At 45.8% G+C, this 14,703-nt stretch overlaps 1 protein-coding gene across 2 annotated transcripts in view; it reads left to right on the top strand.

Annotated features, from left to right (window-relative positions):
- Positions 1-14,703, top strand: part of ZCCHC24 (zinc finger CCHC-type containing 24) — a 223,995-nt gene that overhangs the window by 159,806 nt on the left and 49,486 nt on the right. The window lies entirely within an intron of this gene.

Below are 14,703 nucleotides of genomic sequence, written 5' to 3'. Positions count from 1 at the left end.
AATTTCTAAAACTATAACATTCTAATGTTTTCAAAACTATAAAAATTTCAAAAACTATAACATTCTAATGTTTTTAAAACTATAAAAATTTCAAAAACTATAACGTTCTAATTTTCAAAACAATGTTTATCGGGCACCCAAATTTCTGCTTTTAGTGCCCGATAGCCAATATTTGCATTAGCGTCTATGGAAGCACCCACAGTGATTTGCCATACAAACATTAATTTTGACCACCGAAATGGGCCCCACCAGCCAGCCATAGTGCCCCCTTTGTCGCCCCCCCCCCCTTAAAAAAATGCAGCTGGAGCCGCCACTGCATGTAACTTACATGCCGTTGGGTCACAGAGTACAGGTGCCCCGATGACAATGGAGACAGGACACATGGAGGAGCGTGTCAGCAGACAGGTGAGTGCACTCTGCAGCCAACACTCTGCAGTACAAATTAGATGGAAGGAGATCCAGTCTCCCCAAAATCTACCTCTGATTAACTGACCGCCCTCTTTCCAACGAGATCTTTCCATCTAGAGTGTTCAATCGTTTTGATCGATTTTGGCTGGATATGTAAATTACGATCAGGCGGCCATATTGTTGCACCAATCTCCAGCAGATTTGATCGTAATGATTGAATCTGCTGGGGAAAATCGACAAGTGTACGGTCACCTTAAAGGGAACCTAAACTGAGAAGGATATGGATGTTTTTCTTTAAAATAATTCCAGTTGCCTGACTCTCCTGCTGATCCTGTGTCTCTAATACTTTCAGCCACAGCCCCTGAACAAGCATGCAGATCAGGTGCTCTGACTGAAGTCAGACTGGATTAGCTGCATGCTTGTTTCAGGTGTGTGATTCAGCCACTACTGCAGCCAAAGAGATCAGCAGGACTGCCAAGCAAATTGTATTATTTAAAAGGAAACATCCATATCTTTCTCAGTTTAGGTTCCCTTTAACACTAAGACCTATTCTTAGGTTCTATTCTAAAAATACTATTTTTGAATGTATGTATAATATGTATGCATCAGCTGATTTTGTTTATAAACACATATCACAGCATCAAACATGTTTTTGGTTTGAAGCAGGGGCGGACATACGGCCGTGCAGGCCGTGCCGCCGCACGAGGGCCCCTGAAGTTCCGTTTTCTTCAGGGGCCCATGGCATTAAGTACTTTTTTTTTTTTTTTTTAATATTTTTTTTTTTTTTTATTATTTTATTCCCGGGGGCCCCCCGACTCCTATCCTCCCTCCCTCCCTCACCTCGGGGGCCCCCTCCCGATATGCGCGGCGGGAGAGCGAGCGAGCGGCAAATGCAGGAAGGGCTCTCCAGGCATCCGCTAGAGGCCCAGCCGCTTGGTCTCCAATATGTCTCCAGTTGGAGACATATTGGAGACTCAGCGGCTGGGCCTCTAGCGGATGCCTGGAGAGCCCTGAAGACTTCCTGCATTTGCCGCTCACTCTCCCGCCGCGCATATCGGGAGGGGGCCCCCCGAGGTGAGGAAGGAAGGGAGGGAGGATAGGAGTCGGGCCCCCCACCCGGATAGCTACCCACCCGGCTACCTACCCACCCGGCTACCTACCTACCCACCCGACTACCTAACCACCCACCAGGCTTCCTACCTACCTACCCACCCGGCTACCTACCCACCCACCAGGCTTCCTACCTAACCACCCACCCAACTACCTAACCACCCACCCGCCTACCTACCCACCCGGCTACCTACCCACCCACCAGGCTTCCTACCTAACCACCCACTCAACTACCTAACCACCCACCCGGCTACCTACCCACCCGGCTACCTACCCACCCGGCTACCTACCTACCTACCCGGCTACCTACCTAACCACCCACCCGGCTACCTACCTAACCACCCACCCGGCTACCTACCGGGCTAGTTACCAACCCACCCACCAGGCTACCTACCCACCCACCCGGCTACCCGGCTACCTACCTAACCACCCACCCGGCTACCTACCTAACCACCCACCTGGCTACCTACCTAACCACCCACCCGGCTACCTACCGGGCTAGTTACCAACCCACCCACCAGGTTACCTACCCACCCACCAGGCTACCTACCTACCCACCCACCAGGCTACCTACCCACCCACCAGGCTTCCTACCTACCCACCCGGCTACCTACCTACCCACCAGGCTACCTACCCACCCACCAGGCTACCTACCTACCCACCCACCAGGCTACCTACCCACCCACCAGGCTTCCTACCTACCCACCCGGCTACCTACCTACCCACCCGGCTACCTACCCACCCACCAGGCTTCCTACCTACCCACCCGGCTACCTACCTAACCACCCACCCGGCTACCTACCTACCCACCCACCCGGCTACCCACCCACCAGGCTTCCTACCTAACCACCCACCCGGCTACCTACCTAACCACCCACCCGGCTACCTACCGGGCTAGTTACCAGCCCACCCACCAGGCTACCTACCCACCCACCCGGCTACCCACGCACCCACCAGGCTACCTACCTACCCACCCACCGGGCTACCTACCTACCTACCGGGCTAGTTACCCACCCACCCACCAGGCTACCTACCCACCCGGCTACCTACCCACCCACCCACCAGGCTACCTACCCACCCACCCACCAGGCTACCAACCCACCCACTCAACCAGGCTACCAACCTACCCACCCACTCACCCACCCACTAGGCTACCTATCCACCCAACCACCCATGGGAGCTGCGCGCCGGATGGAGGCTGGGACAGGAGGTCTGCTGCTGCAGGTGAGTAAATGTTTTTGTTTTATTTATATTAGCAGGTGTATGTTCTGGGCAGGTCTGCCACATGATTGCATGTATTTTCTTCGCAAATCTGCCGACATGATTGCATGTATTTTCTGGGCATATCTGCCGACATGATTGCACGTATTTTCTGGGCATATCTGCCGACTTGTTTGCACGTATTTTCTGGGCATATCTGCCGACTTGATTGCATGTATTTTCTGGGCATATCTGCCGACTTGTTTGCACGTATTTTCTGGGCATATCTGCCGACTTGTTTGCACGTATTTTCTGGGCATATCTGCTGACTTGATTGCACGTATTTTCTGGGCATATCTGCCGACTTGATTGCACGTATTTTCTGGGCATATCTGCCGACTTGATTGCACATATTTTCTAGGCATATCTGCCGACATGATTGCACGTATTTTCTGGGCATATCTGCCGACATGATTGCACGTATTTTCTGGGCATATATGTGTATTTTCTTGAGAAAACCTGCACAATTATGTGAATTTTCTGGGGAAAGGGTCACCAAAACTTGGGCCCACTGTCTTTGCGTTGCACTTTTCAAGGGAACCTGAGGTGAGAATAATATTGAGGCTGCCATATTTCTCTCCTTTTAAGCAATACCAGTTGCCTGGCTGCCGTGCTGGTCCTCTGCCTCTTATTCTTTCAACCATAGACCCTGAACAAGCATGCAGCAGGTCAGGGGTTTCTGACAATATTGTCAGAACTGAGAAGATTAGCTGCATGCTTGTTGCTGGTGTAATTCAGTTTATTACTGCAGCCAAATAGATCAGCAGGGCCGCCAGGCAACTAGTATTGTTTAAAAGGAAATAAACCCTCACCCCGGGTTCGCTTTAAGTTACAGTTAGCTCCGCCCTCATCCGGTCATTGCCACGCCCATTTTTTTGCCGCGGCTCTGTCCACTAATTTTTGCCGCGGCGCGCTTTGCGCGCCGCAGGTTGTAGCCACGCCCATATTTTGCCGCGGCGCGCTACGCGCGCCGCAGGTCATAGGGGGCCCACAATTACAATTTTGCACAGGGGCCCACTGCTGGCTGTGTCCGCCACTGGTTTGAAGCCATAGCTTCATAAAGTTGAGCAATCTTCAAGCTATTGTTTGTGCTCCCTTCTGGCTTTCTGAGGGTTAGTTGAAGTCACTCCATCAGCTGGAATTGATGAGTAACTCATACTGATGTTTCAAGCCAGAGGTGTAGGCCGCAGCCTGCTGTTGCAGCTTTACACGCTGAGGGCCTCTGTTGTCTGTCCCAGGGGAGTGTAGCTGGCTTTCATTTGCTACATTCTCGGGCTTGCGTGTGCGTGTGTTACAGGCTGTGATTCTGTAATTCCACACCCTGGGCTCTTTCACCATTGCATACGTCAGTTTTGTTTTTGTTTGGTTAAACAGGAGGAGGGGATGCAGTTTTTAAGCTGAATGATGGCTGTGCAAGAAGACTGTCAAAAATGCTAGCATCTGTTTCCCTAAATATTTCTTCCACCACTTGAGTATATTAGTGTTCATCCCTAGTAAAGAAATGCTTACAAAGTAGAAACAGGCAGCACAGAGAAAGAACAGAGTATGACATGAGAAGGAATGTAAATATACACAAAACAACTAAAGAGCTTTATACCTTGTTTATTTATAGAGTAACTGAGGATACAACACACAACAAACACGTGTGTGTGTGTGTGTGTGTGTGTGTGTGTGTGTACGTGTGTGTGTACGTGTGTGTGTACGTGTGTGTGTACGTGCTTGTGTAGTACGTGCGTGTGTACGTGCGTGTGTACGTGCGTGTGTACGTGCGTGTGTACGTGCGTGTGTACGTGCGCGTGTGTGTGTGTGTGCGCGTGTGCGTGCGTGCGTGCGTGCGTGCGTGTGTGTGTGTGTGTCAAAAACACAGGCAGTACAGAAGAATTGCTTTCTAGAGATGAATTGCTTTCTAGAGACACTAACCTCTGTTAAGCCTTCAATGATGTTTAGGCTCTATTTGGCACTGTAGAAGATTTGTTGATGCCGGGTAAGTGTGCTTTCTGGTTGCTTGAGACTCAATTTTAAAAATAGGCCCATACCATGAACTCTGTATTATATGTTAAAAAAACAGTAATTGAAAGTATATTAACCTTGAGGGAACCCAGCAAAGCACAGCAAAGCCCACAAACAGCCTAAGAAGTTCTGCTGCAATTTGTGCTGGTTTGTTGAGACTGCTGATTAGTTGAGGAACTCTACTTGTACATTACGTATATCTAATCAAAAAATACAGGAAGTAAGAGAATGTTAGTACAGTGAAAATAGACTCAAAATGGTTGCAAGTCTAATGCTAGGTACACACTATGAGATTTTCTGGCAGATTTACTGTCAGATCAATTATTTCCAACATGTCCAATCTAATTTCCGATCAATTTGCGACTGTTTTCCGTTCACCTCTAATGGAAATCAATCGGAAAATGATCGGAATTCAGATCGTACATGTTGGAAATAATCGATCTGATAGTAAATCTGCCATAAAATCTCATAGTGTGTACCTAGCATTACCCCATAAAAGTAAAAAAAAAAAAAAAAAATGGTTTTGAGTTGAGATGGCTTTTGCTGAGCACCTGTTTCCTGTTATATCACGACCCAAGACATAAACTTCAGTCAGATTATAAACAGACCAAATTTCAGGGCAGAAAAGTAATAAAGTAATGTAGCAATCTGCTGTATTATTTATTGCTTTGGATTTCCAATATTAGGGCAGTAGCTCCTTCACCCTCCGGGCAAACACAGGTCATGATTAGTGGGCACAGGTTGATGCAGTGCTAGGTCCTTGCCGCATAGACTTTGAAGAAACTGGCCATTATTTTTACAAAAGTAACCTCACCTCTCCTGACCTTCCTCTACCAAACAACTCACAAAATGTAAAAGTTCCACAGCGACATCATCAGACTCTTTTCAGTTTGTGCCCCGGGGCTTCAAAAGTCTGGATGCCACATCCTCACAGTTGCAGGACCTCTCTTGGTGCCATCTAGTGTACTATGCCATTGTTTGTTATTGGACTAAAAACTGTGGTATAGCGCTCAACAACCATACATTCCTAAACCCACATAAATCAGTCCAAAAAGGTTTAAAACATGATCCTAAAAGAAAAGTTAAAAGTCCAAGTATAAGAGTCCATCATTCATCAGATCTTCTTTGCACAGTAATGATAAACTTTATACGCTCACCAAATCTGTAGGCCAACCTATAATGATCGGCAATCACGCTTGTGACACTTAGTCAGTAGTCCCACACGACCCAGCTGCTCCAATCACGTTTCCTCAGTATCCAGAGCATGAAAGTAAAGCATACATACATAGGGTAGTACTGTATGGCAATTTGATTTACCACTCCCTATATAAAATCTCTCTCCAGTGGTTCCCTGAGTTTTATAAAAAACACCCAGTGACACTTCCACCGAATTTCAACAAAGCCTCTCACCGTGTGCCTATGCTGACCCAGCACAGACCAGCACATGAATGATGGACTCTTATACTTGGACTTTTAACTTTTCTTTTAGGATCATGTTTTAAACCTTTTTGGACTGATTTATGTGGGTTTAGGAATGTATGGTTGTTGAGCGCTATACCACAGTTTTTAGTCCACTTTGTTTATTGAGGTACACACTCAATTAGGTATATAGCGATCCAACGTGCTGTCAGTAACCAATCGAAAGAGAGTGTGGATACAGTGTTTAGGTGTAGGGAGGAGCGCACAAGACCTTGATTTTAAATTAACTTTACTGTGTATAAACCTTGGTGCTGCAGACTCTCCAACATGGAAATTTTTGAGATGAGAAATAGAGGGGTCATAGACCTAGATAAGGTGTTTGTGAAAGAACCTGACCCTAACCATCAGAGTTTGGAGGGTTTATTTAAGCAATTGCAGAACTTGATGACTAAGGAAACAAATGCTTGGTGGGATTTGGCTAGTTTGAAAAAACAAGCCACTGAAGGTATTATCCCTAAGAGGTTTAGATGGGATGTGCTCCCGAATGATGGGGAAGAGAATGATGACAATGACAGAGAGTTAGGAGAATGTTTAAATAACTGTGGGATTAACCTGTTGAAATTATTGGCCAAAAGGAAACAAAATCGCCTGGACAAACTGGGGAAGGAAATTGAGAGCATTAGAGTAAAAATGGAACCTTTTAAGGATGAGGAGGAGTTTAACACCAGTGCAGGTGGTTTGGGTAAAGCCATTCAGAAATGTGAGAAGGAGGTTAGTGAGATTAGGATTAATCGGTTTCAAAATGACTGGCAGGAGTATAAGAATAAAACTGCTTATAAATGGCAGGTGGAGCAAAATAAAAGGAAAAAGAAGGAAGAAGAGAAAGATAGCCAGACACCAGACATCATGATAACTAGTGGTATGCCCAACCTTGAACAAACTGATGGGGGATATGGAGGGAACGGATGGAATAGAGGAGCTGTTCAAAATGGACCCCAAAGGGGGGGATACCTGAAAAGAGGTATGTATGAATCACCCCATAGAAAAAATGGCGGCTATGAGGGAGAAGGACAATGGGAATACCCGAGGTATAATAGAGGGAGAGGCCCAAGGGGAAGTAGGGGGAATTATGGGGGGCCCTTCAATGGAATGCAGAACCCACAAGGGATGGATAGAGCCTCATTTAGACCACCGAGTCCAACCAGGCGGAACCCAGCCAGGGGCAGCTGGGAGGAAAAGGAAAGGAGGGACATGTTGTTACCCACTTTTAACAGGTATGAACCACTAGAGAGGGAGGCAGATGAGACAGTACACCGGCATTTTTTAGGGGACCGAAGGGGAGGTGGATGGGGGGAGGTGGGTTATCAAGGAAAGAATGTACGTGTTATGATCGCTTCTGCAGCGTTTACTGCTGACTGCACTGGTATTGCAAACCAAGCAGTTCTAATGTCATTACATGCATTTGCTTGCATAGTTTGGTTTGCACTTAAACTAGTTGCTGATTCCATCTGCAGTCGCTCTGAAGTTTATGACAGTTTAATATGCTTTTGTGTAAACAAACATTGTCTGCTGCAGTGGAGGGGCGGTCCCTTTCCTGCAGGCTGCATATCATTGTCTGCCTTTTCCTGCTATCAGCCTGTGATTAATTACCATTCACTTGTGTGGGAATCTGCAGGTCTGCTCCCATTGGATGACCTCAGTATAAAGAACTGCTTCCTGCAATGCCTCATGGGCTATCATAGTTTCAGACTCTATCTGTTACTCTGCTCGTGCCCCACCTCGTTCCTGGTCCGTGTGGACTGCGCTGACTCCTGCGAAGGGGTCAGCGAGTCCTCCTAGTTCTGCTCTTGTTCTAGAAGTTGCTACTTGCTTGTCTTGTGTCATATATTGGTTCATCGCCAATATATACGCATACTTGCGCATTTTGTTATTTTCCTTGTATTCGTGTTACGTTAATATATCAGTGTCGCTGATATATACGTACACGAACTGTTTATTTCCTGTGTTCAGCTAGTCAGTTTTCCAGCACGTTTTGGTAGTTTGCGCGTATCGTGAACACCCGTGCTGAGCTAGTTATCCTGTTCCTGGTCCTGTTTGTGGATTGCGTTCATCTCTGCGAAGAGATAACGAATCCTTCTGAATCCTGTTCCTGGTCCTGTTTGTGGATTGCGTTCATCTCTGCGAAGAGATAGCGAATCCTTCTGAGTCCTGTTCCCTGTATTACTTCAGTCTTAGTCAGAGTTCCTGCTTATGTCATATATCGGTTCATTGCCTATATATACATATGTTAGTCAGACGTTACGAATAGTTTCATTGATAGCTGTAATTGTAATACGCTAGGAAAACATACTTATTGTATATTTATCTGTGTTACGTTCATCTATCTCGATCCTGCTATTTCCTGTCTCTCCTGTCCTGTCTTTGTGAGGCACGCCATCGCCGCAACGCATTGGCTGCCTCATTCCAGTCTGTCTGGTTTTGGACGCTTGCTGTCGCTAAGTAATCGCTAGCTAGCAAGCGTTCATTCTGTCTACCTGTCCTGATCTCCTCAGTCCTGGTTTATGCGCTCAGCGCTACCTTGCGCTGAGACGTTATTACGAAAGTGTTTGTGGCTGTTCAGATCTGCACCGGCTCTGTGCACCACAATCTCCTATTGGAGTCAGTCCTCTCCTCCACTAAACTGGGGATATCCTGATCCCTTGTGCTGGTGTGTGTACCTCCTTCACGTCAGCTTATGTGTTGTATGCTGACTGTGGAGATTACACCCCCAAGCTTAACATGATGATAGCCCCATTACCAATCCCCATTGTGGGGGGGGTTCCCAGCAAAAATGACACTGTTTGTTATGGTTCCTGTTCCTTTAAGAAATTTGAGAAGCTCAATTCTGAAACAGAAAATGAGTTTTTTTCTGAATGTGCCAGGTTCCTGGCCAATCCTGAGCTCCAGGCTACTCCTGTTTCAACGTGGGCCCCCCAGCTAGTTTATGTTTTATTTAAGGGAAGATTGTTTCAGTGGGCCTACGATGTCTTGGATCATACCAATTTAAAAGAAAGACCACTGGAATTTCTAGCGTTTGTGATCCATAACTGGCTGCGCAAAACCGATTTGCCTAGCCCTTTTGATAAGCTCCTGGCAGCTTGTCAATCAGCTGCTCCTTCTACTGCCTACAAAAATAATCAGCAAGCAGATAATTGTTCTGATAACTTTTCTTCTGCTAAGGCAGCAGGGTCTAAAGCCAAACGTAAACGCTCCAAAAGAAAAGCGTTACAATCAGCGGAGTCGTTGCCCTTGGCGACTGCGCATCAGATCTGTAATGAGACTCCGCCAGTAGCAGATAATGAAATTCAGTCACCATTCAGGGGAGTCAAATGGACCTATGAAACTACTAATGAACTTTCATTGCTAGCCAGGGAAAATAAAGGTTCTTGTTTAAATGAATTATCTGAATATGATTATGAAGATATATTACAGAGTATTGAACAGATCAATTTATTCGTGCAGCAAGGGAAATTTGCATACACTACAGTTCAATACTTGCTACAGGTATTGGAGATCCTTAGGAATAAGAAATCGGCCAATCACCTGCTAAATAACCCAATGTATGTTTCTGCCACTAACACATTTGCAAACTATGATCAGCCGGAATGCTCAGCTGTTAAATATGCATGGGATCCTCCATTTGAGAAAGGAGAGATGGAAGCTCTGGTCTATGAATGGAAGAAAGATGCAAGTTCATTTTGTCAGTTTTACAGTGCAAAAAGTGAATTAGTATTGAATGCATGCATTAAGTCTGCTTATAACCTAATAAAAACTGGTGTGTGTGGGTATGACTTTGTGGCTCCATTGATCGATGTGTGGAGAATGATTCTGGACGATTTTTATGCAATTCAATCAGTTGATAGCAGGGAAGACACACTGTCAAGTGGAGATTGTTCCACTTCCTCAGTTCCTGAGGACTCGCCTGCTTCAGCACCTTTGGCTGATTCAGCGAGTGATTCTGAGCTCCTTTTGTGTGAAATTGAAGTTCCTGTAATTCCACCCTGTACCATGGATAACTCAGTGTTACTTCCCAGTAAGACAGAAATTACTAATACTTCCTTAATCTTGCCCTGCACAAATTTCTCAGCAGAGGACCCAGAAGTCCTGCTGACTTTCGAGTCCAGCCTAGCCAGTACTCATGACTCTTTGTTTAGTGAAACAGACACCAGAAAAATCTTGCCTGTCTCTGCAAACACTTCTGCAGAAATTACCTGTGTTAATAAAGTTCAACTCCTGTCTGATCCAGCAGATGCCAATAGATGCACTATATCAGTTTCCGAGTCCCAGCAATCCTGTCTAGTAAACTCAGAACCCCAGCATCTGAATTTTCCAATTTTACAAATGAATGGTGATTCAGATGCGCAAACATTGTGTCTTGATCTTCCTGTTTCTACACCTCGCTCTAGTTTCGTGAATAGCTCAGAGCATCTGCTATGTGAACCTGAAATCGCAGAATTATTACCTTGTTCAGAAAATTTTCCAATAAATTTGCCCTGTACCATGAATTGTGCAGTAGATCTCTCCAATGAAACTCAGGTCACAGAATCATTATGCTGTCCAGCAGGTGCTTCCATGGTTTTGCCCTGCAATATGGACTGTTCAGTGATCCTGTCCAGTGAAGCTGTGGTCGCAGAGTCTTATGCTTCACCCAGTACTTTGGATACTTTAAACCCTTTAGCAGAGGAGGCTGAAGCACTGCTTACCTCAGTTGGTGTTGCAGTAATATTCACTTGTCTAGCAGCTGTTTTGGAATTACAGTCTGCTCTAATAAAACTTGATGAATTTCTGCCCAGCGAAGCAGAAGCCATTGAAATATTGTCCTCGTCAGCAAGTGTGTTAGATACCTTGCCCTGTACACAGTCTGATTTAACCAATGTTGTTGAGTCCCTCTCCAGTGTTGTAACAGCCGAGGAACTCCAGCCCTGTCCTCTGAATGTTTCAAAAGTCTTGCCCTGTAACATGGATAATTCTGACTCGCTGGAAAAAATAATAGAAATCTCAGAATTTCAGTCCGGGTTAATGAGTGTTTCTGAAACCCAGCCCTGTATCCTGGAAAATTCTGGTTCTCTGGCCGGTGTGGCAGAAGTTCCAGAGCCCCCTTCCTGTCTAGTGAGTTACTCAGTTTTGCCTAGTTCAGTGGGGATTGCTGCAATATTGACTTGTTTTGCAGCCCTTCATGAGCTCCAGTCCAGTGTATTTGATGAGTCTCTGTCTAGTCCAGAAGAAGCTATGGGAACCCTGTCTAGTTCAGTGCATACATCAGAAGATTTGCCCTGTCTTGTAAATGCCCCTGAACATGATTTGTTAATAACCCTGCTGGAATCAGCGACATCTAAGTCTGATCCTGCAGTTTTTAGTGAGAATCCAGTAACTATGAAGTCTAGTCATGATGAATTTTTTTTGCCCAGTTCTGGTTTCGGTCCTGTCTTGACTGACTTTGAGGTTCGCAGTTCCTTGACATGCCCAGAGGTTTCTCTTGTGCCGGTGTGCCCAGATGTGCTTCGTATGCCAGACTGCCCAGATTTGTCTGTGTTAGCGTGCTCACGTGCTTCCCTAGTGGAGACATGTTCTGATGTTGCCGGTTGGCCTGCATGCCCGGAGATGGTTCTGGTCCCTAAAAGCCCTGATCTTGATGTTTGTCCTTGTGACCCTGACTCTGGAGTTGCCCTGGGTTCCATAGGGGTTCTTGATAGTTCTCCATGTGAGCCTAAGGGGCGTTCTGACCTGTGGGGATCTCTTTGGAGCTTCCAAGTGTTCTGGGAGATCTCTGAGGAAACTTGTCCTGGTACCTTGGACTGGTTCAACGGTGGGTTTTGTGTTGGTAGGGACAGTTCCGGTGGGCATTGCAAAGGCTTTGGCGTTTTTGGACAGTCCTTGGAAGGCGGTGGGTATCGCGCAGAGAGTTTCTTGGGGTTGTTTTCTGGAAGTCGTGGTTCTGATGGGTGTCACACTGAGGCTTGTAGTGCTGACGGGCATGGTTCGGTAGGTTCTGGTTCCAATTGGTCTAGTTTTGGTGAGACTGATTCAGGAATTTGGTTTTGTCGGACGGATCCGACCTTCATGAATTTTCAGTCAGATCAGTTTGCTGGATTTCCCACTTCTGATTTTTTGGTTTGGGTGGTTCAGGAGAAATATGTCAGTTTTCATAGGCGTCCAGAGGCCGCGTTTAAGGGAGGGGGTACTGTTATGATCGCTTCTGCAGCGTTTACTGCTGACTGCACTGGTATTGCAAACCAAGCAGTTCTAATGTCATTACATGCATTTGCTTGCATAGTTTGGTTTGCACTTAAACTAGTTGCTGATTCCATCTGCAGTCGCTCTGAAGTTTATGACAGTTTAATATGCTTTTGTGTAAACAAACATTGTCTGCTGCAGTGGAGGGGCGGTCCCTTTCCTGCAGGCTGCATATCATTGTCTGCCTTTTCCTGCTATCAGCCTGTGATTAATTACCATTCACTTGTGTGGGAATCTGCAGGTCTGCTCCCATTGGATGACCTCAGTAAAAAGAACTGCTTCCTGCAATGCCTCATGGGCTATCATAGTTTCAGACTCTATCTGTTACTCTGCTCGTGCCCCACCTCGTTCCTGGTCCGTGTGGACTGCGCTGACTCCTGCGAAGGGGTCAGCGAGTCCTCCTAGTTCTGCTCTTGTTCTAGAAGTTGCTACTTGCTTGTCTTGTGTCATATATTGGTTCATCGCCAATATATACGCATACTTGCGCATTTTGTTATTTTCCTTGTATTCGTGTTACGTTAATATATCAGTGTCGCTGATATATACGTACACGAACTGTTTATTTCCTGTGTTCAGCTAGTCAGTTTTCCAGCACGTTTTGGTAGTTTGCGCGTATCGTGAACACCCGTGCTGAGCTAGTTATCCTGTTCCTGGTCCTGTTTGTGGATTGCGTTCATCTCTGCGAAGAGATAACGAATCCTTCTGAATCCTGTTCCTGGTCCTGTTTGTGGATTGCGTTCATCTCTGCGAAGAGATAGCGAATCCTTCTGAGTCCTGTTCCCTGTATTACTTCAGTCTTAGTCAGAGTTCCTGCTTATGTCATATATCGGTTCATTGCCTATATATACATATGTTAGTCAGACGTTACGAATAGTTTCATTGATAGCTGTAATTGTAATACGCTAGGAAAACATACTTATTGTATATTTATCTGTGTTACGTTCATCTATCTCGATCCTGCTATTTCCTGTCTCTCCTGTCCTGTCTTTGTGAGGCACGCCATCGCCGCAACGCATTGGCTGCCTCATTCCAGTCTGTCTGGTTTTGGACGCTTGCTGTCGCTAAGTAATCGCTAGCTAGCAAGCGTTCATTCTGTCTACCTGTCCTGATCTCCTCAGTCCTGGTTTATGCGCTCAGCGCTACCTTGCGCTGAGACGTTATTACGAAAGTGTTTGTGGCTGTTCAGATCTGCACCGGCTCTGTGCACCACAATCTCCTATTGGAGTCAGTCCTCTCCTCCACTAAACTGGGGATATCCTGATCCCTTGTGCTGGTGTGTGTACCTCCTTCACGTCAGCTTATGTGTTGTATGCTGACTGTGGAGATTACACCCCCAAGCTTAACAGTACGCAAAAGAAGCATAGAAGAGGAAGAAGAGGGGGTAGGAATGAAAAGAAGAAGGTAGTAGGGAAAGGCATTTTTAACATCAGTGGAGTTGATGTGACTCAGGCCGAACTGAGAGTTTTGGATAAAGGTTTAAAATATGCCCCCCAAAAGGGTGTGAACAAATTTGATGCATATGTTGACACACACAAATTTATACGTAAAATGAACATTAAGAAATATTTCTTGGCTAAAGAGGGCTCCACCAGTAGGGTTAATAGAGGGGGGCTAAACCAGGAGTTTGTGCATACAACTCTTAGAAATCGATCCACATTCAACCCCCCTGACCTTGCAAGGGACAGTACGGTTGTTAGCTTTAAAAATATGGTACTAAATGAGATTGAGCAATTACACATGCAAAAAAATTCAGTAGAACAAAAGGTAATTAAGACTTTAAGTGAGAGGAAAGAAGTTATGATTAGGCCTGCGGACAAAGGAGGGGGGGTGGTTATAGTGCACAAAGACCAGTATAAACAAGAGATGGAAAACATCCTGTCAGACACTGTTACCTATAAAAAATTGAGGTGTGATCCCACAGGTGAGTATAAGGAGGAAATGAGGAGGATTTTGAGGGGTGGTTTAGATAGAGGAATACTGAATGATGCTGAATTTTGTTATCTAATGGTGGATGCTCCAAGAATACCGGTCATATATCACAACCCCAAGATCCATAAAAATCAGCAAAACCCCCCCGGTCGCCCCATTGTGAGTGGGATAGGGGGTCTTAATCAAAGAATAGGGGAGTATATCGATACGTATTTACAACCAGTTGTCGGGGAAATACCACATCTGTTGAGAGACACCAAGCATTTTTTGCAGAATATTAATGGTTTACGAGTG

This window comes from Hyperolius riggenbachi, chromosome 10, assembly GCF_040937935.1.
Source record: "Hyperolius riggenbachi isolate aHypRig1 chromosome 10, aHypRig1.pri, whole genome shotgun sequence".
Taxonomy (NCBI): domain Eukaryota; kingdom Metazoa; phylum Chordata; class Amphibia; order Anura; family Hyperoliidae; genus Hyperolius; species Hyperolius riggenbachi.
Note: the sequence above shows the minus strand (reverse complement) of the source record. Positions and strands in the feature narration are given on the sequence as shown.